At 39.2% G+C, this 24,797-nt stretch overlaps 1 protein-coding gene across 1 annotated transcript in view; it reads right to left on the reverse strand.

Moving 5' to 3' along the window:
• LOC149227219 (putative cysteine--tRNA ligase) overlaps positions 1–24,797 on the reverse strand; it is a 211,522-nt gene that overhangs the window by 178,079 nt on the left and 8,646 nt on the right. The window lies entirely within an intron of this gene.

The raw sequence follows: 24,797 nt of genomic DNA on the forward strand, positions 1-24,797 counted from the left end.
TGATCCAAGCCATTTCTAACTGCTTTGGTTTTGCAGCCTCCTCTGCTTGGTCATCCTTCAAATATCTGGGTCTCCCTGTCTTCCAAAAAAGAGCCCTCAGTAAAGACTGGTTGCCTCTGCTGGAAAAAATCAAGTCTAAAATCTGTTCCTGGGGATACAACTGGCTCAACCTAGCAGGTAAGACTGTGCTAATAAAAGCTGTTCTAAATAGCCTTCCCATCTATCAGGCTGCAGTGATGATGGCTCCTCTTGGCATCACAAGGAAAATTGAGGAGTATATCAGGAATTTTTTTTGGAAAGGTGGGAAAGCTAATGAGAAGAGAATTCCATTAGTAAGCTGGGACACAATCTCCTTGCCCAGAATGGAAGGGGGACTGCAATTCAAGAATATCAACAAGCAAAATATTGCTTTGGGCGCAAAGCTGTTATGGAGGATAATTGCTCCAAATCCGGGTTGGGCTCAGCTTGTGTTATGGAAAAAGTACTTCCGTGGGCAGAGAGCCCGCTGCCTTGACAATCCTATCACCACCCCTGGAACTATGATTCATAAGCTGTGTGACAGAGCCTCTGCCTTAATCAAACAGCACATGCACTGGATCCCTGGAAATGGGAAGCGTATTAACATCTGGGAGGACCGCATTATGGGCAGCGACCCCATCGTTGATGATCGTTCTCTGATCCTGTTAAAAGACTGGATGGATAGAGCTGGCGTCAAAACGCTGTGGGACTTATCTCAATGGGAAAACAACAACTGGCAGAGCTGGGGAAATCTTGAGGTGCCATCGCATCTGTCCAAAGAATACTCCAACCTCCTCACCCACTTAAAAGGCAAAGCTCCATTAAACATCAGCAAAGCAGACGCACGGGGATGGGGATCGATCCCGGGTAAGTACACAGTCTCGCAGGGCTACAAACAGCTCACTCAGCATCCGAACGTGCCGCCTGATCCGAGGCCTTGGCAGGGGATCTGGTCCCATTCAACGATCCCCAAGATAGATATCTTTTGCTGGCTTCTTTGCCATCACAGGATATTGACTGAAGACAGACTTCGCAAAAGAGGCGTTAACGGTCCCTCACGCTGCTCGTTGTGCGAAGACCATGAAGAAACAGCCGCTCATTTGATGCTCTCCTGCAAATTCGCAGCTGCTCTTTGGAAGGAGGCGTTAAGTCCCCTGAACACTGACTTCACTACTCCTAATCATTGCTCAGACCTGTTTGCAAATTGGATGCGCATGTATCCTGGTGGCACTCAGAACCTTCATATCAAAACCGCCTGGCTCGCCCTTCCTAAAATTACCTGCTGGCACATTTGGTTGGAACGAAACCAAAGGATTTTTAATGATAAAAAGAGCGATCCTAAAATAATCTGGATTAAAATCAAAAGTCACCTGAAGGACTGTGTGGGAGATCAGTTAGACAGGGAAGATCTTAGCGATCAAGACGCAGCTTGGGGAGATTCTCTGGGCCTCCAGTTCGTTGACAAAGTCAGGCTTCCTCCTCCCCTAAAGCATTGGCAAATCCGTCTCAAGATTGAAGAACTCGTTGAGTTATGCAAAAAGAAGGCAAGAAAAACTCTCTTCTTTGACGGTGCCGCAAAGGGCAATCCTGGCAGTTCTGGAGCAGGTGGTGTCATTAAAAATGCAGATGGCAGAATCGAATCTAGATATGCTTGGGGAGTGGGCTTCAACTCCAGCATTCAAGCTGAAGCCTTGGCTCTCCTCCAGGGACTCAAGATGCTCATCTCTCTGGGCATCAAAGATGCAATTATTTTTGGGGACTCCCAGTCCATAATTAAGGCCATGGTGGATAAATCCTCTCCCTCAGATTTAAGATTATCAAGACTCCTGAGCAGAATTAGAGTCCTGACAAACACTTTCCAGAATCTGGAGTTCCTTCATGTTAAGAGAGAAAACAATAAAGAAGTCGATGCTGAAGCCAACAAAGCGGTGCTTCTCCCCCCTGGAGCGCTCCTAAGAGATGGAGATGAAGGCTGGGACCCCATCCCTTAAATAGCCTGTTTAAAATGTTTTACTGCCTTTTAATGAAGCAGTTTGTTTGTATCAGCAATTTAGGAAAGATAGATAAAGTTACAAGAACTACAGCTAGTAAAAATCGCAGGCTTAGTGGAGGGGAAGTCAATTGGATCCTGATAGAAGAGAAATCTGATCTCTGTGCACCTCTTTGTAATCTGAATTATGGCTTTCCAGCCAAGAATTAATACATCAACCTACTCGTTTCTGTCAAAAAAAAAATATTTGGATTTTTAAAAAAACAACTTATATAACTATTATATATAATAACATTATATTATGAATGTATAATTATATAATAGTTGGTTATTTTGTACATTTATATATATATAATAATTTTAAAACATTTATAATAATACGAAAATATGTAAATATATAATAATGTTTGGTATTGCTATTATTATTGATTAACTGATATTATAATACTTAAATTCTAATTATTTCCTTTTGTAATTTATATTTTTTTGTCCTATTTTTTAGATATTAATTTTGACCCCTAAACTGTCAGTTTCTGATAACTAACCCTTCATTATTAAATATTATCTTGAGAAATAGAATCTTTAATTTCTTATTAAAAATATTCCAAATTTATTTTAACCTAACAATATATAAAATTTTATATATAATAATTTTATTATAATATAAATATATAAATATTTAAGAAAGTTTGAAGATTATAATATATATAATAATTTTAGATACTACTACAACAATAATGTTAATTGTTTTTTGCATAAATATTTGAATTTTAGTTATTTTCCATATTTTTTGAAACTAATCTTGATCCCTTAACAGTCAGTTTCCTTTAACTAGCTGCTCATTATTAAACATTTTATAGCCTAACGTTCAGTTCACAATTTAATATTAAATTATTTGACTCTCTCTAACGTTCATTTCAGGAACATGATGCATCTCAGCTATTTAAACATATTGATAGATTGGATTTTTTATCTTTGTCCTAAGCATGAAGCACAATAGTTGGTTTGCAATGTCAACCAAAAAGATTGATTATGTGATTAATCCGAAAAACAATCTCAAAAACAAAATGAATCACAAAAGCCTAAAATCAATGAGAGGTGTTATGTGAATAATGATGGAATGGAGAGGAGAAGACTTCATGGCCAAGTGCCATGGTCAAAGGGACTAGCTATGATGGGCTTCTCATCCTAAGCATATAGATGTGGGGAGGGAGCAATCATGGATGCATGAATTACCAACTCGGCCTTTGTTTTTCCACCCCTCTTGTGCGCCTTTTACATTTTTTTCTTGATTTGTCTTAGTATTACTACTCGTAGCTCAAAGGGTTGTTTGCTTTGTATGATGTATAGTAATTACTACCCCCTTAATGGTGAGGCAGCTCATTGCCCACTAAGGGTTGGGATATGCAAGAGTTCCTTCTCATAATATGAAGAGCAATGTGTGCTTAGGAACCGGGTGGTGGCCAGAATGAGTGAGGTAGAGCTCATGCTAGGATTTTGCTTACGTGCTAATGTGTATGTCCCAGCCATCTTTTGCATTTTGATCTTCTTTTGTTTTAGCTTGTGGCCATCATATGCTTTTTCTTTTTCTTTTCGCTGCATTAACCTTGCAAGGCCAAGTTTTGGGCCCTACCCAAGTATGAGACGTATGGTGCCAATCCCTGAGAACCAATGATTAGTTGAACCCGAAGAAGGGAGGTGGAATATGGGGCTCATAATGTGAAACGAAAAGTGGTAAGTATGGAATAGGAAGAGATGGGACTACGCTATCTCAATCAAGGCTTTCCAAGTAGTGCCCCTCCTATACCCATTAGGCCATTAGGGGAGGTACTACTGGACTAGGATGAAAGATTAAACCCCCATTTAAGGTGAGGGAAAAAGATCACGGTCAAAACCCTTATTCCTTCTAGGTCGCCCCATAATCCATGCCAAATGCCCAAATTACAAACAAGCACAAGCACCTAATTGCAAAATGAATAAATTACATTTTGATCTGAAGACCACCTTCCAGCATGTGCTCTTGCCAAATGGTCAAGGAAACATATGATTGATGCAAGTGACAGAGAAACGAATACCACATCATCGTCAGCTACTAATCGTTGTCAGGGGTTGATGGCTGCCGACTGGAAGAGATGGTGAGAGAAAATTTTCTCCTATGGGGTCACCCACTTTTGGTGGGTAATAGTGCCAATGCAATCAACACACTTGAAAATTGTTTACTACTAGGCCTATGAAACGCTGAAGAAATAAAATTTTAAATCAATTAATGATTTGATTGTTGATGTGATAAGACACATCAATTAATCCCCTTTCCTACTATTGTTGTCATTGACAAGGATGGTGCATGTCATATTTGATAAGGACCGCTATTTATAATCTTTTGTTCTATATCTACAATCAAGCTAGTAGCCTAGTACACAATGGAAGTGACAAGGGTCAAGTAAAGATGTGGTATTCACTATTGTTCTTCCATAGGTATTATAGCCCAAAATTTGCATTCCTATATTGACTAGGGAGCTCTTTTACTTGCTATAATACTTTATATTTTGGATGGGATAATAAATCCACCTATGGGTTGATCCACCTTAGTCACCTTTCATTTGGCCTTTAGCATCATCTCCAACCATTGAAAGATTTATTTATTGCAGTGTTATCAGAACTGGATTGGAACCAACTAGTCCAATCAATTTCGACATCGTACCAGCCCAATTCGATGCTGTAGACCAATTAAGGTTAGACCAGCAAATCATAATTTTTTTATAAAGAACCAAATAAAACAAAAACAAAAAACAAAAAAAAAGTACTTAAAAGGAAAGTAAACTATCTAACCTTGCAGCCCTAAAAAACATAACCCTAGTAACTTATGGTAGACGTTGTCCCGCCATTTCCTTTTCTATTCTTAAATTTTTAACATTATAAATTGATTGTTTCAGGATCTTTGAGAGTGGTTCCTACCTCACTGGACTTCATGTGGAGAAAGTAGAATTTTAGATCCCATCCAAAATTCAGCAGACTCAACAATTTTTAGGATTTCAAGATTGGTAGGACAGTAACATTTTCACTGCATTCTATCATGTATGGAGTTATGAAACTGCTATTTAATCAAGAACACCAAACCCTTTATGTACCTTGATGTTGGTTGCATTGATTGTTGGACTCCTCTGTCATGACCCTAGTGTCTCCATCACTTGAGTGAAGGGTACATTTTCACTAGGGTCATGAGAGAGAAGTTTGATAATCAATGCAACCATGGTCAAACACTAGTATCATATGATAAAATTGTAGAGACTAGAGTCCAGACTCTAGTCTATGACACTATATTTATTCATTAGTACTATGATTATTTTTAGACTATAGAAGCCATTTAGAAGCTTTTTGTTCATGTATTTTGGTTCAAAAATGTATTGCACTCTCTGCTATTTTGGTTAAATGCACTCTTACTTGCTATATAAATGAAAAACTTTGCATATTTGTGTATAAATGGTTTGGATGCACATAAATATATATTTTTTCTTCCAAAATTCGAATATTTCATATTTTTTTGGTCAACTGTTTTTCGGTTTGATTTTTCCCTATTCACATTTTTGGGGTCAACTGGTTCGATGACTGGTCCAGTTCTGATAACATCAATTTATTGCTGATTTACGTACATGGAGATGTAGTTTTTTCTACTCTTCTACGCTACGCCATTTGTCTATAATGTACACCAGAACAGATAAAGCTTTACAAAAAAAAAAATTGCTAATGGAGGAATACTCCCTAGAGGTGGCAGTCTTGGCAGACATAAATCTAAGGAGAGGTAAAAGAAGGATCTTTGGTATATAACCCTACATAAACACTAACACTATCAGTTCATGTGTTTAGACCAAATAACATTATATAACCCTACATAAACACAAACACAATCAGTTCATGTGTTTAGACCAAATAACATTATACAAGTAAATATATCCAATTTGACTAACAAATAAACATGCAAGCATCGATTTCATACTTGTTTGAGCAACAACAATTAGATTACATAATATGATGCGTTAAGAACAGCTAATATTTCTGAAGGAAGATGCCATTGATTTGATGAAAAATAGACAAAGAAAAAGAATAAAAAACCAATATATATATATATATATATATATATATATATATATATATATATATATATATAGTTCTGAATGAGAGAAAGGAGTGAGGGATATATGTATATATAGGAAATGATAGTCAGTTTTCAGGGTCTCTGCAACTAGTCAGATCCAAATTGCAGTTATTTTCCTCAGCTCCACGCAGATCAACTATTCTGATACACATTCTGAAGGACCCGTGGTAGCAGCATCAAGGGGAGGGGGCTTGAACCCCTCCTACCGCAACATCTTGACTGGAGATTCCAGCTCAGGGAATAGACGAGGCAATCTGGAACGCCTCATCAATCAGCTCCCACAGAAGCACACATTGAAGGTCAGACATCAGTGCAGCCAGCCGACTCACCATCACTTGGGGCTCTCAAGCAAAGCCACTCACAAAACCGTTGTCCGCCCAAAGCAGTACAAAACCCTAAATATGAAGTCTGCTCAAATAAAATTGAAGGATTCATCCAGCACATGTGAGCTCATGTGTTGATCTGCAAATTTATTGTGGTTTGGCCCACAAAGGGGTTCGGTTGCTTGGATCAAGCAAAAATGGCAAACCAAAGGGCATATAGATTTGGAGCTAGTTGCCAAAGTCTTTTTCCCAGTTATATTTTCCAACTTGCAAGACCGCACAAGAGTTATTGAAAATGGACCCTGGTTCTACAAGTCTCAGACTCTTTATGAGGTTCTGGACCCCGAGATATATGCTAGAGAATGAGAAATACCTGGCAGCACCAGTATGGATACAGTTGTACTCACTTCCAAAGGAATACTAGAAGGAATGTATCCTGGAAGGCATTGGTAACTCCATCAGGTCCTTAGTGAAAGTTTTGGAAGTAACCAAGAGAGGCCGATACAACTCCATACGCCAAAATATGTGTGTATATGAATATATCAGAGCCCCTACCAGAATCAATAGAAATATCCTATCTCAACCAGGAAATCATCCAACCCCTAGATTACAAGCATGTCCCCTTTCATTGTAGGTGATGTCATGAGTATGGGCACTTGTTCAAAGATTGTCCACTGGTACAAAATGTCCCTCAACCTAATCAGAGACCGCAGCAAGAGGAAGGTGGTTTTCAACCAGTCAACAGCAGACGAAGAAATCAAAGGAATGCAACTACATCTATGGGGGAGACCCTTTAGTCCAAGAACAAATACGAAGCACTCCCTGATCTGCAGCAGACATAGGAAAAACCAAACCCCAACACTGGGGTGACTGAAACTCGGCAGCATCCAAACTCTGATCCAGCCAGCAAGAAAAGGAAAAACTCAAAAACCCAGCAGGAAACTCCTAGGAACGATAAATAGGAGATGACAGATGCAGCAGAACTAGGAGAAACCAGTAATGCAGAAGATATGGACAGATATGAAATAGCATTATCTTCCATGTTGGAGGCTTGCCAAGGTAAGGACCCATGCTCTATCCCAGAACAACAAATGAATTTACAAAAGTAAGAGATCGTAAAAAGAATCCTCTCTTCCTTGGGGGGTAACGCTTCCTCGTCCTCTTTGGGGGTGCATTCCCCCTCATTCAAAGAACCCTCCAAGTCAACCAAGGATGGGCAAAGAAAAGGGCGTAAAAGCAATGAGGATTTAATCAAAGAAGCAGGTGATTTTCTGGCCAATTCTCGTAAAGTTCAGCCAATCTTGGAGGCGTTTTCCTCCATCCATCAAGCTTCACAATGAAAATCCTTGCATAGAATATATGAGGCCTTAACTGTCACGTCAAGCAGAGGCATCTCAAGAACAGAATAAGGAAGGAAATGCCAGTAGTAATACTCCTCAAAAAGACTAAATGCTAGGAGAATAGATCAAAAACAATCATGACCCACTGTTGGAAGGGCTGTCAGGTTATAGCTCTGGATGCCACAGACCATGCAGGAGGACTAGCTGTTATATGGAACCTAGCAGAGATAGAATTCTTTGACTGGGTAGCTTATCCGAGGATTCTCACAGGAAAAATTCATTATTTAGGTGCAGCAGAAGCAGGATGTATCATAGCTGTATATGAACCCCACTTGCCTTCAGAAAGGTTGCAGTTCCTTCAGAATCTGGCCTCAGTTCAAATAATTACCGGGAGGAATTATGGATTGTCAGAGAGGAATTCAATATAATGAAAAGGCTGGACAAAAAGCATGGGAGCATCCGTAGACTAGATACTGATTCGTGCCACTTTAAGGAGATGATGCAAAGGCTGGAGTCATAAATGTAGAAACAACAAACGGACTGCATACTTGGAATAATAAGTGTGACAGCAAACATTAGATAGTCTCACGTCTAGACAGGTTTCTAACCTTGGAGTTTCTCTTGGAAAGGGCCATTGCTATGGAAGCCTCTATTTTCCCCTGTGTCAGATCTGATCATTGGCCAATCTGCCTTGAATTGGACCTCAATGGGAGCCCTAAAAATAGACCATTTCGCTTTGAAAGTTTTTGGTTCAAAGACCCAACACTTAAAGAAAATATTAGTGAATGGTGGAGTGAGATGGAAGTTTCAAGTACCACAGTGATGTACATATTTCAACAAAAACTCAACCTGCTCGAAGGGAACATTAAGAAATGGAATAGGGAGGAGTTTGGCAATATCTTTGAAGTGAGAATAAACCTATAAGAGCAGATGGAAAGTATTCAGCAAAGAATGATACCAGAAAGCAGATCCAAAGACCTCATCCAAGAGGAAGCCAACACCCTAACCCAGCTGCATGAACGCAGATCTCAGGAGGAGGTACTCTGGAAACAAAAATCTCGCATCCAATGGCTAAAAGAGGGCGAGAGGAATACAAAGCTTTTTCACAAGTCTATGATAAAACATAGACACCACAACAGAATTTTCTCACTGATAAACTCAAAAGGGCAAAGAATCCAAGACGATAAAGATTTAGAAATGGAACTCATTAATTATTACAGCTCTCTTGAAAGAATCCAACAGGGACAAGGCACAGTCATAATTGTGTTGATCGTTTATTTTATTAATTAAATTTCTCTTTTTCCATTTTCCTAGATACCTAGGGTTAGGGCTAGGGTTTTATGTGGAAAATTGCTAAAAATTAAATTTATGTTTTATGTTTATGGTTCTCAAATTAGGAAATGCATTAATAACTAATATAGTAACAAAATCTAGCACTATTGCATGTTAAATCATCCTCTTTAGGGCTGACATCATCATTTATTTGTTGTTTATGCATGTTTTTAGCCATAAAATTCCACTGAAAACCCTAAACGCTTGGTATTTATTTGAAGGTCTTGCATCCTTTATTGATTATCCTTTGAAAGACATTTTCATTTAGCTATTATATGGTATTGTTTGCTCTATCTTTGAAAATCTGCAAAACCCTAGCTTATAACAGCCCTATAATTGGTCTAGAAATAGAGTACTTGAACCTTGTCCTAGAATGTTTAGGCATTCTAGGTTTCGTTGGTACTACATCCCCATTAGTAGACCTCATATTATTCACCTTGAACCATTAACATTGAGTATCCTTTAGGTGAATTTAGGGAAGCCTTCCTTGTGGTCAAATACCACTAAAGAGCAAGAGAAAGGTTGTTGAGGTGACAGTGGCACCCCTTTTTCTTGCTGCCCTAAAGTTTGGTTCTACCCAGTCAGGCTTTGCACTAGGCCAAATGGATTTTGTGACAACAGTACGAATCTTCCTTATTTTCAAAGGTCCCGTGTAACAGATAAAAACATTACAAAGATGCAAATGGAATATGCAAGTGAGTTTATAGAGAGGAAAGATAGCAAGTTGCAACATTAGAGGAAGGTGACCATGATGTAAATAAATTTGAAGAAGAGCCAAGGGAATGTAAGTTTCCATGTTTATCCATTCCAAACATAAATATGGCACCTAATGGCACAATTGACTCTTGCATCAGATTGTCCAACTCTAATATGGAAATATTCAACTCTACAATTACAAAACATGTTAGCTAGCCAAGTGTGTGCGTTTTTGTGGTAACCATTATATGTTCTAGGACATCCAACAAAATATGGACAAGAATAATGTTTGACATTCAATTTGAGTTGACTAGTTGCAGTGGGTTTTGCTAGAAACTACTAAAATAATAATGACTCGTTACAAAAGAAGAAATAATAGAACATCATCAAAAATAAAATATTCAAGGTTATAAAAGATACCTCCAGTCCAACCAAGCATTCCTTCTCTCCAAGATAAGAGTCTGATGCTATTTTGCTAAACCATTTTAGATCCATCTTAACCCTAGATCAAATCCCTTGACATGAAATCTTTTTGATCATTTAAAATGGATCTAGGCCGGTTGCAGCAGCACTCAACTCAATGGAACTCAAAACTTATGGTGATATGGATATGGAGAAATAAAATTTAAATTATTGTTAAGATAATACCTTTTACATCGTATCATCAATTGGGTGTATCTCGAGTGGTTGTGAGAAAAAATTGTAACCTTCCCCACCTGGGCTCAAATCCCACTTTGTGACATGTTTGCTCTTAGTGAGTTGATTGTTGATGAGCTATATATGAGCTATACAAGAAATCATGAGTTGTTGAGCAAACCTTGTGCCCTAAAGGATCTAGGGTTTACCTTAGGTACCATCATTAGAATAAGGAGAAATATTAGGGAGATTTCCCCCAAGATATATTATTATATTACCTAAAAAGAAAAAAAAATATTTGCATTGTAACAATATTTCTATTTAGGATCAAGAAAAGAATCACTCAAATTGATCAAGTTTTGTTTTCTCACATCAAGCGCAATTTGAATGGTGAAGTTGATCACTGGGCCAAGGTGGCCTCCACCCTTGGGCCTAGGGCCTTGGTTAAAAATTGGGACACTAGATAGTACAATCCCTTAACGATATGGAAATCAAACGCTTATCCCCCACATGTTGCATAAGACACACTTAGCAAATATGGAAATATTCAACTCTACAATTACAAAACATGCTAGCTAGCCAAGTGTGTGCGTTTTTGTGGTAACCATTATATGTTCTAGGACATCCAACAAAATATGGACAAGAATAATGTTTGACATTCAATTTGAGTTGACTAGTTGTAGTGGGTTTTGCTAGAAACTACTAAAATAATAATGACTCGTTACAAAAGAAGAAATAATAGAACATCATCAAAAATAAAATATTCAAGGTTATAAAAGATACCTCCAGTCCAACCAAGCATTCCTTCTCTCCAAGATAAGAGTCTGATGCTATTTTGCTAAACCATTTTAGATCCATCTTAACCCTAGATCAAATCCCTTGACATGAAATCTTTTTGATCATTTAAAATGGATCTAGGCCGGTTGCAGCAGCACTCAACTCAATGGAACTCAAAACTTATGGTGATATGGATATGGAGAAATAAAATTTAAATTATTGTTAAGATAATACCTTTTACATCGTATCATCAATTGGGTGTATCTCGAGTGGTTGTGAGAAAAAATTGTAACCTTCCCCACCTGGGCTCAAATCCCACTTTGTGACATGTTTGCTCTTAGTGAGTTGATTGTTGATGAGCTATATATGAGCTATACAAGAAATCATGAGTTGTTGAGCAAACCTTGTGCCCTAAAGAATCTAGGGTTTACCTTAGGTACCATCATTAGAATAAGGAGAAATATTAGGGAGATTTCCCCCAAGATATATTATTATATTACCTAAAAAGAAAAAAAAATATTTGCATTGTAACAATATTTCTATTTAGGATCAAGAAAAGAATCACTCAAATTGATCAAGTTTTGTTTTCTCACATCAAGCGCAATTTGAATGGTGAAGTTGATCACTGGGCCAAGGTGGCCTCCACCCTTGGGCCTAGGGCCTTGGTTAAAAATTGGGACACTAGATAGTACAATCCCTTAACGATATGGAAATCAAACGCTTATCCCCCACATGTTGCATAAGACACACTTACCAATTCAGCAATTGGACACATTATGGATTAGAAGGTGAGACGTGGTTTCCCACCCCTTTCGCTTGCTTCAAGCAGGCCTATGCATGGTTAATCACTGCAGTGCCTTGGACACTCGCAAGATATTTGGGATTATGGCTTTTCCATGGAGCGTTTGGTCTCATTCACCTGCAGAGGTAACTAGTTATAATTGAGGTTGAATCCAAGGTATACTAGTCTCTGAGGTGTAAGGGTGATTTCTATTTGTAGGACTTGGGATTTAGGGCCACCTTTCTTACTCGACCAATGACGTGTGATTTTTCTCTTAATGCAGATCTCTAATTTTATTTGCGTCAGGCATCCCCTGGACTTTAGGCTCTTATCCATGGCTCTTTCTAATGGTTTACTTGCAGCCATAAGTTCTCGTTGTCCTTTCAAGGCACTCCAATTTCTGAGTTTGAAAGGGATAATTATTGCTTCATTTCAAGTTTGATGAGGTTTGAGTTTTCTTGTTGTTGTTTCTCCAATTCTATTTGCTTTGGATTAATGTTTTCTAGTAGGATTGATCTAGATAGGCCATAAGTGAAAAAGGTCACAAAAGTTATTCATAGGCAATAAGAGACAATTCAGGGCAACAAAGTTGGAGCAATCCAATGTTACTCATAATGTCAATATCATGAATCTTTTTCACATCCAGAACCAATGTACAAACTACCTTAAGGTTGAATGCGACCATCTCAAATCTCTGATTCTTACTCAGAGGATGGATGCCCTCTCTCTCGCATGGTCATGATCTTGAGCAAGTGGAAGACTATTAAGCATCTCTCCAAATACCTTGGAATGATTGTTGATAACTTTTTAGAGATCCATTAGAGCTGATGATATAGATGTTTGAACATCTAGTGAGCACAATTGTGTAATTACACCATAGTGTCCCTTTTAAGTAATGTCGTCATCATGATAGAGCTTATTACTTTAGAAGGTTTCCCTTGGATACCTTTAAGCTCAATTTTCTTGCTTTTTGACAAAAATCTCATGAACAAATCTTGAAAATTAATGACCATTGTTCCCAGTGATTATAACCATTTGACCCCTAATACATCATCAAAACCATCCATTTGGAAAGCAATCATGGGACTATCCAATAAATAATCCCCAATATTGAGTTTCATATGATGGCACTTCCCTAAAAATTTATGGTACCTCCATTTGCAATTATTACTTGAAACTCTAATGTTGGAAATACAAAGCAATTGAGAAGTTTTGCTAACTTGTAATTGATGAAGTTAAGGGTACTATCTAAATGAATAAACATTGTTACCTTTTTTTCTTTTTGATATATCCTTTTATCTTGAGGGTTAGTGGAGCACTGATGCAGACCAATGCATGACAAGATATCGTTAGAGTAGTCTATTCTAGCTCTAGATCTTGTGATGGTTCCAATTCTTGATCTTCCTCCTCTTCATACTCTATGTAAAATAATTTCTTCTCACCACATTTATGCCCCGTTCTATACTTGTCACAATTGAGACATAGTCCCTTTGCTCTTCTTTCATCCATTTGATGAGGTTTCAACCTTGCCAGTTGAGTGAGGTTAGGAGAGGGAGCATGATGCTATCTATACTTGTTAGTGACCACTCTTCTAGTAGCCATATTTTCATTTTCAATTTTCCTCACCATACTGAAAGCATGATCTAAAGATTAGGTTCAAATAGATGCACCTCTTGTTCCCATAAAGAATCTAACAGTTTATCCTTTGGAATGTCCTTTACCCTGAGACTTAGTTTTTGGAACTGTTGAATGCGCTTTGCAACGAACCTCTTTGTTGAAGATTTATCAATTTACTAAAGAATGTATTGCTCTTAATATCCCCATAATGTGTTATCACTCTATCTATAAAAGTGGACCAAGAGACAATAGTATTATTCTTCCTTCAAGCCATCAATACCATACAAATTGATTGATTTCTAAATACAATGATGCAATAGTTACCTTTTGAAAGATTGACACTTGCTGTAAATCAAAGAATTGCTCCATCTAAAAAATTCATGCTATAGGATCCTTACCATTAAAGTTCCTCGTATCGATCTTCGAAATGAAATAGCTGCTTGGTGTCAACTTGAAGCTGTGATAATGTGGATCTTAAAGTGATGAATGATCACAATTTTGAGATTCAATATTTGTGCTCTCCAAATGTGATAAAATACTCTAGATATGTGATTGAGTCTCAACATAGTTGTTTTCCTTATTTAATGATTTCCTTGGATCTCCACATCCCTTTTAGGGAGCCTCTAGAAGAGAATGGTTTCTATGGTATTCATGGATTTTTATATTTCTATAATGAACTTTTATATCTCTTCCTTATTTTCATTCATGGATTTTTGTATTTATTCCTTAGTTTCATCAATTTTCTTTTCCATTCATCCAGCATCTTCTTTTCCATTTGATCTCCCATTTCCCTTTTAAGGTGTTCTTGAGAACGTGATAAATCCACTTGTTTCAACATACTACCACTCATTTCATCAACTTGGTTCTTTAATTGGGTTAGCTTGTTTTCTAAGTCTTCACTTTCTTTGGGCATCATGTTTGAGTTTTATGAGTTGTACCAGTAGCATTTCTTGTAGAATCCTTTGCCATGTTAGAAAAAAATAATACTCCTCTTTATCACAAATTTTCAATCACCAAAAATAGATCTTCCAATCAAAAGTTATGCCAATTGTAAGTTGTGTACCTTAAAAAACCCCGATTTGGAGACTATCCTTCTAGTCGACCTTCCTCATGATGTATCTCTGAATTTTCAACCCTCCAAAGGCTGAAAGTTCATCCTCTAGTTGTCTGATATGTCTTCTCTACAATGCAATGGGTTTGAGAAAAATTTGATGTGCCAAGAGAAATGTTGGAAATATGGTAGCCATGGTCGGTATTTTCGTCATGTAGAAAAATGTGAATTTTGAATTTAAATTTTTGCCTCCAAATAATTTAAGTCGGCCTCTTATTATTTTAGGATGGTTGGACCCCAAAGAGGCACCCATTCGACCCCCCTTTGAAGTCTACATAAAGGATAGCCTTCCTCCTCATTTGACACATCGATTATGTTTTGATTATCTCTAATCCAACGAAGTTGGGAGCAGAAAGAGGGGGCCGAAAATCTAAAGGAGGGCTTGGCACTTGGCTTGGCATCTCTCTTGTTCTTGGTTATTGGTTTGGCTATGATCTTGATGTTGTTTTTGATGTATTGATGAACTATGAACTCTCTCTCTCTCCCTCATAAAGAAAAAATTTTATGGGTTTTGCCCTGGCCTCAGGCCTAATTTATGTGTCTCTTGTCTCATGATTTCATGGTTATTTTCTACTGCTCTTACATGTTTAATGGTTGAATTTTCTTTTGTATAACTACTTGATTGTATTGGATGAATGATATGTGAAATTAATGCTAACTGAATCATTGGAAGTAGTTATTTGTGTAAGGAAATCGTTGCTAGCTTGTTTGCCCTAAAATTTCAACATGGTATTAGAGCCTAGTTTTGAAGAGCAGTTTAAGAGGAAGGCACCTTGAATCATCATCCGAGGTCCTGGATTGTGGCCGAATTTTCTGAGGCATGCGATTTTTGTGGTGAATTTCCCAAAGCCAAGGTTTTCCTATAGGGTTGTGAGTTTTGTGGCTTTGAAATGTGAGGTTTGTAGCTCCCTTATGCGAGCTCCTGTGGCATCCTATGCGAACTCCTATGGCACCAATTGCTTATGAAAAATTGCAGACCTATGACACCTATCTTTTGTGGAAATTTGCAAACCCATGGCACCTTTTCTATGTGGTAAGGCATCTGAACTCTGTGTTGAATCCACAGCATCCAAACTCCCTTTGTGATAAAGAAATTTGAGCCTCCTTCTCTGAGCATAATCCGAAGTCTGATGAAATGATAGATTTGTGTAAGAGACTTGTATGTTTATGTACTATTGTAAAGTCGAAATAGCAGAGAAGTGATTGAGGCATAGACAATGTTAGTTAAGTATGTAGGTTTGCATTAATAATCCAAACCCTTTTGATCATCTGTAATGGCATTCAAATGATAGCCCCTTGATCCGAGACAAAGGTTATCTGAGATGCAAAGTCTAAAGTTACATAATGAAACAAAGGGATCGAGCTCCCTGAGTAGGGCCGAGTTTCAATTCTTGATATTATCACAGTGCGAGATCTAGAGTTCTGAGCATGATCTCCGCCTAGTACAAAGTGATCCTTTCTTACGCGATCTTCTCTGTATTTCTTGTCATTCATGCGAGCTTCTTTGAGGCACTGGTTTCCTATAGTATACAAGCTTCTTTGTATAATATGCAAGCTTCTCTATGACACTATTCTCTGTGAAATGCAAAGTTCAATGGATCTATGACTAAAGAAGAGGACAAAGTTTCACTTGAGACTAAGATACATGTTAATTTTAGGAACGTGTTCTTCGCATAGGACAGTTACCTCAAAGATCCATATAGCCCATTTTTCAATCCATTATATTTCCATTAGCAATCACATAAATCATTTTGACAGTAATTGAAGAAAGAACATAAATGAAAAATGTTGAAGACAGGCCAAGACAAGAGAACACAAGAATATGGCTCAAGCCAGGGAAAAACCCGAAGATGGGGAAAACCCTTGATCAATTCTTCTTATTATTAATGTCAAATGTTCAGCAAAGAGAGAGTACAATAATACAAGGTCAAGATTGAATTTCCAATCACTAGCACAGCCCACAATGCAATTTTGAAGCTAACAAGATATACCTTCTTAGGTTGGAGACATATTGCAGAAGAAGCTTGGACTGGTTAGGGCAACTTCTAGTCTATCAAGGAGTCGCTATAATCTGATCAATCAGGACAACCATAGCATTCAAGGCTACAAGAGTACATCAAATCATAGATTGTAGAATACTGCAGTTGCTAGCTGCTCATAGTTAGGGCATGTGGCACATTGCTTATGCCCTTACATATTCACCCAAATAGCCTTCTATAGTTGCAGCTCTCCTCCAAGACAATTAGCCCTCCATCCGCGACACGACAAGGCTTAATCTAGCCCCCAAACACATCTTGATGCTAATCTGCCTGCACCAAAACAGGTTAGTGGTCTACCTGGGCAAGAATTTACCCTCACGGTTCACTGTACAGCAACACAATGCCTACAGCCTGCCTAAGGAGGACTTCTGAAGGTGTGGCCCACCTAAGAGGTGGTTTTCACATCATAAGAAATACATCTAACTACTCCAGTTATGCACGTATGTCTGCGGTCAACCACAGGGATAACTCGTACCTGCAATGGATGATAAATATTGCCAAAACATTTCATAAATAAGCCCAGACTTGCCTCTAGGAGGCTTGGCCTTCTGCCTAGGGGACTCGGCCCTTCAAACAACCCTGCACAAATGTCAACCAATTCCTGTGTCCTTTGCTAGAGACACCTTTCTTCTGTGGTCATTTCATAGAGAAGCAAATGTGTGATTGATGTGTGAAATTAGGTTGGAGGACACTTCCTTTTATAGGATTTGGAGAGGGGTTCCATTTAATTAATTTACCTCCAGCCGACCTTGTCAATTTGCACATTTGAGGGCTTAATTTCAAAAACATATTTTCCTTGTCCAAATTTGATGATCTTTAGGTCGATTTTGATCCTCACAAAAAGAGGAATTCACTGCTACAATTATCTTCTTCAAAGGAGCTGCCCAAAGAGGAATTTGGCCCTAGTTGCCAATTTTAACAATACATTACACTAAGAATTTGGCCTAATCGAGCTAAGTTTCAGTGATACCATTGTGCTAGTGAAAAGACAGAATCTGATCACGCGAATCTCTGTGAAATTGAAGAAAAGCCAAAATTTTATTTTCCCTTTGAATCACATCTCTGTGGCTATGACATCCGATCATCCAATCTATGGCAGATGAAATGATGAAGATGATCTAGACTATCTGCTACAGATCTGGATTATGATCCCTATGGTAGACCATAAGTTTGATACTATGATTTGTATCTTTGGAGCATGATTTGAACCAAAAGAAATTCTGAGTTTGTATGCTAGTGACGTTGTTGAACAAATGAGTGATGAACTCCTTTCTATACATAAAAGGACCTAGTCGAAATGCTTTGCAAAGAGGCTGACCTAATTGATCTGAAGTCGACCCTCTCAAGTCCAAGGATTTTAGACTGTGTCACCTGGATAATATTATATATATAGCCATGCTCCTCTATAAGTTCACTAATGATCTCCCTTTGAGTGTCCTAGAACAATCAAACATGATGAGTGGCTTTGTATCCCATTGAAAGGAATAATGTCAAGATACCGTTTTGGAATTTCAAAGAGGGTTGCTAAAGATGTTGCTTGTCTTTCTCCTTAATAGCTAAATATTGAGAATAAGTCTTAGAAATTTATTGCAAATCAATATTGTTATTAAACTTACGTGTTTTGAAAGATCATTGCAAGCATTATAAATGCTAGAATGTCAAGACAAGGTAGAAATAATAAACAGGTCAAAGCTACCCTTCAAAGCCTGAAGTATGATCAGATTACTGTCGGGGAATTGAAATTTGATGAGATTGCGTAATATAGGGCTTGGAAGGATCAAATGAGTAAACCCTAACAAGGATACCCTAGGGTTCGTGGGCTAAACCCTAGGTCTCACCATTCATAACATTGTTTCTGGAAAAATCGAGATTGATGAAATTGGAAAAGGAATGAAAGGATGAATGTTTCTAAAAAATCCTAGAACTGATTAAAGAAGATAAGCGTTAGGGTTTGTAAACCCTAGTCTAAATCTAAAAGATCAATAGGGTTGGGAATTGAAACCCTAGCCAAATAATTTGTTAACACTATCAAGACAAAATGGGTTGGAGAATAAAGCCTTGGGATCATGGATTGATTGCTTCCGCTTGAAAGAAGAAACCCTAGTTCCTTGAAGATCTGACATCTTAATAAGGTTGATTTGCAGATTGGATGCAAGAAGGCTAAAAGATTAAGAGGGAGCTGACATGTTCTCAAAAGACAAGTATCTTGTATTTCTTTATTTCTTTTAAATCGTTACTAATGATGTGGACTCCTTAATGATGATGTAGACTCGTTGATGATGATGTGGACGAGGCAAAGTCCTTGATGATGATGTGGATGAGGTCAACTCCTTGATGATGATGTAGACGAGGTCAACTCATTGATGATGATGTGGACGAGGTCAACTCCTTGATGATGTGGATTCCTTGTTGATGATATGAACAAAGTTAACTCCTTGATGATGTGGATTCCTTGTTGACGATATGAACAAATTTAACTCCTTGATGATGTGGACAAAGTTGACTAGATGTGAAAAAGTTAAGATCAACAAGGAGTTGACACACTCTCAAGGGACAAGTACTTTCTTGATTGTTCCTATCATTGTTTCATTATTCTTGTCTTTATATGTCTTGCTTGGTTGTAGTTGTTCTTCCATGGCCTCTAAGTGAGGATTGCAGGAACGTGATCAAGTATGTATGTGTTGTGGTAATCATTGAAAATGAATGGAAGAACAAGTGACAAGAAGACTCATGATAGGATGGGCTTTGGATTAAGAGGGCGCAGAAAAGATCAACATGATTGAAGCACGTTTCTAAACTACGTGACTTCCAAGATGAAGATGGCTAGAAGTTTTGAAGAGCAATGTTGATATGAATATGTAGAAGATGAGCCCGTGATTTTTCTGCTATATATTGATGTTATGCTTCTGACAAGGGTTGAGGACCTCTTCAGTGTAAGAGGGAGTTGATTAAAGAATTGTAAGATTGAAAGTGTGGCACAAGCCTAGTGAAATCATTACTGAAGTTGTGGCATAATGGATTGTGAGTCCATGGACACTTGCTTAAGGAAAATTTGAAAAAGCTACGAGACTTTGTTGTTGATTTGATGAATCCCTATGATTGGCTCGTTGAACCACCTGATGCACCAAAGTGCTGACTCTAACTGAACTGGATGTATTTTGGGTGTTATATGACATGGATGGTCCTGTTGCATGTAGGACAACTGAAGTTGGAAATGTAATTGATTTGTGAAGTTGGTTGCTAATATATTTGATCTTGTGCGGAAGAGCAGGTTGTTGATATTTGCTTTTGTATTCGACTATGGCACACTTTTCAGTTGATGAGCATTTTGTTTGCTTATTGTCTGTTGGATTCGACTATGGAGCAGGTTGTTGATATTTGCTTCTATGAGAAGCCACTTGTTGTCTGCTAGATTCGACCATGGTTGCTAATGTTTGCTTCTGTGAGAAACCCTACCTAAAGCTGAATGAATAGTTGAATGTTGTTGTTTGTTGGAATGTTTGATAAAGTACTAAAATCCACCATGGATACTGAGTTGATTGTTGATGTTTATGTGAGAAGACTGGAATGGTTGAGAATCTCGTTGGAGAGGGAGCATTGATTGATAGCATCATGAATAATTCTTAGGTGTGTATTGAGAGACCTATGGATTGTTCGGGAAGATTGTCACTCACTTAAGTTGTGGACCGGGAGACCAATGAGTCTGGTCGGGGAGCTTGATTCTAAGGCACTGAGTGTGTGATCTCTCCCTTAGGTTGTGGATCGAGAGACCTTGTCTGTGGTCGAGCATTGAGATAGGGATTCCTCCCTTAGGTTGTGGGTAGTGAGGCCTTGTTTGTGGTTGGGGAGATGTACCTTGTGCATATGATTCTCTCCCTTAGGCTATGGGTTGGGAGACCTTGTTTATGGTCAAGGATTGAGATAGGGATTCCGCCCTTAGGCTATGGGTCGTGAGACCTTGTTTGTGGTCGAGGATTGAGATACCCTGTGTATATGATTGGTTTGGCCTCATTGGATGCTATGTATCTTTCCTTATGATGAGACTGATGATCTCTCCCTTAGGTTATGGTTGTGAGACCCATGGATTGGTTGAGAAGATTAATCTTGATTGAGAGAGAGACTTGTACTTATGATCTCTCCCTTAGGCTGTGGGTTGGTAGACCTATGGATTGGTCGAGGAGATTGGTCTTGAGAGAGAGAATGAAAAGTACCTCCCTGGCTAAGGGGTAGTGTTGGAAATATGGTAGCCACGGTCAATATTTTCATCATGTGGAAAAGTGTAAATTTTGAATTTATGTTTTTAACTCCAAATAATTCAAGTCGACCTCCTATTATTTTAGGTTGGTTGGACCCCCAAGAGGCACCCATTCGACCCCGCCCTGTAAGGCCTCCGAGCTGTGGAGCGCCGGGCGCATCGTGCACGAAGGCGAGTCGGGCGCACGGACGGGCGCATGGGCGCGCGGGCGGGCAGAGTGCGACGGAGCTGCGGTTAGTTGCGACGAAGTTTGCGACGAAAGGGAGCATGCAAAAATGGCTAAGTGTCATTCACGCTGTACGCATATATTACAAGGGACATACGAAGGATTTATATGCCTTGGACGTAAGCATAAGACATACACCCAAGCCGACACACATAAGATATGACGTGAGGGCTTCATGATAATATTTAACATGTCGGCCAAGGTTATGTGCTATGATGAGATGCGTATATATATGAGGTGACTGCACCTCATTTCATCACCACGATCAATCTTCGCACTTCTAAATCAGCGAAGGGGTAAAAAGGCTGCGCAGGGGTAAAAGAAGAATACACATGTCTTATGTGTAGTTCTTCCCTTGTGTGGAGATGGAATTTTGACCCAGGTTGAGAGGTGGAGATTGGACAGGTAATTGTGTGCAGGATTTGGCAAGGTGAATTAGGAGGCTCGGGTGAGCGTTTCACTTTGTGCAGAGGTGCACATAATTTGTAAGAAGGCTGTTCTACGCCTTGATGTAAAATATTCTAAGTGTTGGCTTGAAGTTTGTCAAGCATCACTTGCATTTGTACAATTGAAGTAAAGCTGTTATAATATATATTGCTGGGCAGACTTTCTAGGAGTTGCCCCTCCCTTTGTACTTGTTTATTGTTGATGTTCTCGGTTTATTGTACATGGTTAATGATTGAGAATGATCTTCTTTAAAGTATAAAGGATAACTCTTTACTTGGCTGCAAGAGAACATAAGTTAAAGTAAGTTTATGTTGGAGTAGGCGTAGTCCATAAACGTTAGTATTGTTAAAAAGAAAGCGTTCGGTGGTGCCGCACCTCGCTACAAGTGGTTGAAAGATCACCGCAGGTGTAGGGGCGTGACAGTTGGTATCAGAGCAAAGGTTGCTCGAGACAGAGATAAGGGTACTTGCAGGTGAAGGAAACCGTTTCACACGAAGTGGAACAAGGGTTGGTTCAGGTTGCAGGATACTCGGTGGAGTTCTTGTATGGTCGAGACTAGATCACAAAGGAAGAAGAAGCTGGTCGAGATGGCAGCCGGGTCTAGTCATGGTGGCAAAGAAACTCCTATGGAGTTCATTGAAAGGGTGTTGGTAAAGTTTGAAAATATGGAGATTTCTTTTGAAGAGAAACTCGATAGACTTCAAATGCAGAATGATGAGCTCAAGACACAAAATGAGTACACTGAATATAGGTGTGCACAACTCGAACAAAGGGTCAGAGAAGTCGAGGAATCAAGGGATCAAGGTCTTGCAGAAATTGAGAACTTGAAGAAGACTCTTGAAGATACAAAGAATGAGCTTACAATTGTGAAGAAGGCCGTGGGGCATAACTCAGGTGGAGGAGTGCCTCATATGAAGGTCAAGGAACCAGAATCTTATGATGGAACGAGGAAGGCAGCAATTCTTGGCAACTTCTTGTGGGACGTGGAGCAGTACTTGGAGCGGTTGAACCTGGTTGATGGTGAGACACAAGTCAAGGTAGCTACTCAGTTCTTGACAAAGGATGCTAAGATGTGGTGGCGAAGGAGAGTGGACCAGATTGCCAATGGCAGTGCTGATGACATTACTTCGTGGAAAGACTTGAAGAAGGCCTTGCAGACCCACTTCAGTCCTCAAGATGACACATGGGAAGCAAGGACCAAACTCAAGTACATAAAGCAAACAGGAAGCCTACAAGCATACCAGCAAGAGTATTCAAGTGCAGCTCTAGAACTTCATGACATGGCAGAGAAGGACAAGGTGTTCAACTTCATCATGGGATTGAAACCTTGGGCACGCAATGAGGTAAGGAGGCAGAAGATCAACACACTTGAAGAAGCTTTTGTTGTAGTTGATAGGATGGTGGATCACTTTGAGGAAACTTCTGATGACAAGAAGAAGAAGTCCGAAAAGCCAAAAGAGAAGAAGAAAGATGATACTCCAAAATCAGATGATGGTGCAAAGATGAAGAAACCTTTGAAGTGTTGGTTATGTGAAGGACCACACACAGTGAAGAATTGTCCCTCTAAACTAAAGGTGGCTACGGTTGCACAATCTGATGATGAGGATAATGATGCTTTTGTGGGGATGATGCAGATACTTGGTGCTTCTGCTACTACAAAAGCAGTCTCTAAGGACGATCCAAAAAGAAACAAGTTAGAGTATGTTCGAATGAAGGTTGGAGATACTAATGTGCTCACTATGGTAGATAGTGGGGCTTCTCACAACTTCATGGGAGAAGATACTGCAAGAAGAATTGGGCTAAAATTTGTACCGGCAAAGGCACAAATGAAGACAGTGAATTCTCCTCCTATGAACATCCTTGGTATAGCTGAGAAGGTGGACACTACACTTGGTGAATGGACCGGGAAGGTGAACTTCACTATAGTGCGGATTGATGACTATGAGGCTGTATTGGGGATGGAGTTTATGAAGCAATTTGATGCTATGATTGTACCACATTTGAAGAAGCTCTACATTTATGATGGAAGGGAAGATGTACCTATTGGTGTGCCTACCATTGGTGCAACAAGGCCTCATTGTAAAGTGGGGGCAATGCAAATGGAGGATAAGGAAAAGGAGAACAAGCGGTTGTCCACTGTTGAGGCAAAGCTTGTGGAACAGTCATTGGTCATTAGATCACTTTCAGATAGCATCTTGGATTTGACAAGAAGGCTAGAGATAGTGGAAGATGATGATGATGATGATGAGGTATATGTAAGGCCGGATGTCCAGAAGGAAGACCGGGTTGCTTATCTACAAAGGATGGAGATTGAAAATCCTGATAGATGGATTGAGTTGATTAGTGAGGGAGAGCCTTCAGGCTCTGCTCCCTCTACATCTTCTTAGATGAATAAGAAGATGGGCTCATTGTTAGCTGCTCATGGCAGTGAGCCCTCAAGCACATGGAGCAGGTACGATTGATGGTGGCACATTGCAGATGACGAAGAGGACTTCATGGACCTGAATGGGACACATCAAGAGTGGGTTTGATGAGATGATCTCTTCACTTTGGAGGGGACACACACATGGACAACATGTTGCAGATGAGATGGATGGAGTTTCCATGGACCTGAGCATGGATTATAGACATCATGGATGATGGTATGTTGTCGAGGACGACAACGATTTCAGGTGGAGGAGAATGTAAGGCCTCCGAGCTGTGGAGCGCCGGGCGCATCGTGCACGAAGGCGAGTCGGGCACGCGGACGGGCGCATGGGCGCGCGGGCGGGCAGAGTGCGACGGAGCTGCGGTTAGTTGCGACGAAGTTTGCGACGAAAGGGAGCATGCGAAAATGGCTAAGTGTCATTCACGCTGTACGCATATATTACAAGGGACATACGAAGGATTTATATGCCTTGGACGTAAGCATAAGACATACACCCAAGCCGACACACATAAGATATGACGTGAGGGCTTCATGATAATATTTAACATGTCAGCCAAGGTTATGTGCTATGATGAGATGCGTATATATATGAGGTGACTGCACCTCATTTCATCACCACGATCAATCT

The sequence above is a fragment of the Pinus tabuliformis genome, chromosome J, assembly GCF_031772625.1.
Source record: "Pinus tabuliformis cultivar Carrire ecotype Pingquan chromosome J, CPIR1, whole genome shotgun sequence".
NCBI classification, from domain to species: domain Eukaryota; kingdom Viridiplantae; phylum Streptophyta; class Pinopsida; order Pinales; family Pinaceae; genus Pinus; species Pinus tabuliformis.